Source organism: Lissotriton vulgaris, chromosome 3_1 (genome assembly GCF_964263255.1).
Source record: "Lissotriton vulgaris chromosome 3_1, aLisVul1.2, whole genome shotgun sequence".
Classification (NCBI taxonomy): Eukaryota; Metazoa; Chordata; class Amphibia; order Caudata; family Salamandridae; genus Lissotriton; species Lissotriton vulgaris.
In genome coordinates this window covers 1,656,293,975-1,656,295,967 of record NC_141689.1, presented here as the reverse complement: position 1 = coordinate 1,656,295,967, position 1,993 = coordinate 1,656,293,975, and the positions used below count along the sequence as shown (strand labels likewise).

Here is a 1,993-nt window from a genome sequence, read left to right as displayed (position 1 = left end):
CGCACTGGAAGGCGAGGCAGTTCCCACGGCTGTGGTAGAACCGGCGCCATGGTAAGCAGCTGACGGCTCTGTGAGGGGTCGCGAGAAATTGGATTCAGGACTGAAGGAGGAGGCAGCATAGTGTGAGGGGATACTTAAAGCCTTGTCGCACACAGCTGGGTGCAAGAATTCATCCGTGAATTGCAAGCATTAAACGTGCATAGATCATGGCCGCCGCTGATGTGGTCAGAAGCCGTGAGGAGGCGGCTATTGAAATGTTCGACGATGCCCCAATTACCAACAACAACCCCATGGGGCAGGCGACGCCATCAAACATTGGGAGCAATGCGATGAAAGAACTTTTTAAGAAACTGGAAAAAGCCATGCGCACGGAATAGGCGAAGTGGTGGGAAAAGAAATCATTGTCCCGCTACTTACAAGTTGAACGCGTTCCCCGTGGCTTAAGAATTATGCAAGCCCCCAGCTTTGAAAACCCAGACCCGGAGATGTTAAACGAATGGGCAAGGTGTAATTTGGACTCTTCAAGCAGACTATTAAGAATTCTGATTAAGTATGCGGAGAGTGATGGAGAGAAACTGGGGGTAATAATAAGAGACCTGAATGAACAAATCAAGAAATTGGACGATGCGGAGCAGGAGAAACGACTGTGTGAAATGATGAATCAACGACTCACCAAAGAAGAGGAGGTAATCAAAAGAAGAAAAACCTTCAAATTTCAGAGGGATAAACTAGATTACCAAAACGTCCGGATATTTACCTTTTCAAAGAAGTACGATCAACCAAAGGGAACGACCGGATCTCGATCAACAGGCAGAGGGGAAAGTGGTAACAGGGGCATCAGCCCCTCAACATCGGATTCGAACCTCAGCTCTGTTCCAGGGAGTGAGTCGGAAAATGATCAACGCAATATTGATGAGGCGGGGGGTTTTACCAAGCGGTCGTTGGGAGAGGAAGTGGAGTGCCTACGCAACGACCGCAAGCAGACCCTAAGGTCACACACCGCCGGTATGAGAACAGGCGAAAACGCAACCTCAAACGCAAATGGCGGAGGAGGAGTCGGGCAGCAAACCGGCACAGTGAAACCACCAGTGAAGGACCGGGGACGCAAACGCTGGAACCGCAAATGAATGTACAAGTAAGCGACCAACTTTCTTTGATTAACCTTTCAAATGTTCATTTAACCAACAAGGAGATTAAAACTTTATCATTGGGCTTGACTTATTGCCCCCCATGTACATTTAATTATGCGCAAACAAGAATGGACTTTTTTAAATACATACGAAAGTTAAAACTGAAAAAGCTATTCTTGCAGAATAAATTAAAAACGCGCATACCATCGCAGGATAACACCCAAACTGATCTGGATTCGGGTCCTTGTCTGGCAGGAGAGGTCGATCTCTATGTGGACTTGGTTGACTTAAATAGAGAAGGGGGAACTTTGGTTGATACTGATGTAGAAGAACAAATAATAACTGATGCCCTAGGGGCTACGGGTTTCAAGCCCAAATCGACATTCAACCCTATATCAGTTTATGACAATATAGAAGTTTTCAACAATCTGGTTATATCTGATTTAAAAGAATTGCATCAGGCATCTAGGTTAAAGGACATTGGACAAAATAAAAAGTGTAACAATGCATATGGAAGCCTAATGAAAAAATTACAGGGTGAGAACACTGTGATTATTAAGCAATCAGATAAGGGGGGCAACATTGTCCTGTGGCCAAAACAAATGTACATGGAAGAGGCTCTACTACAATTAAATGATAGAAATTGTTATTGTAGGAGCGATTGGCGAACAGCTAGACAAGCGTGGGAGGCTTTCCACACCAGATTGTATGCTTGGAAGGGCATGGGATTACTGAGTGGGGATGAACAGAAATTCCTCAAATCTAATTATCCAGTAATCCCAGTGTTCTTTATGATTCCCAAAGTCCACAAAAGTCTGACCAAGCCACCAGGGAGGCCCATTATCTCAGCCAAACAGGGTCCA

The 1,993-nt window shown here is 45.3% G+C and overlaps 1 pseudogene; it reads left to right on the top strand.

The window, feature by feature from the left end:
• Positions 1–206: 206 nt before the first annotated feature.
• LOC147728313 (uncharacterized) lies at positions 207–1,127 on the top strand (annotated as a pseudogene).
• The last annotated feature ends 866 nt before the right edge of the window (positions 1,128–1,993 follow it).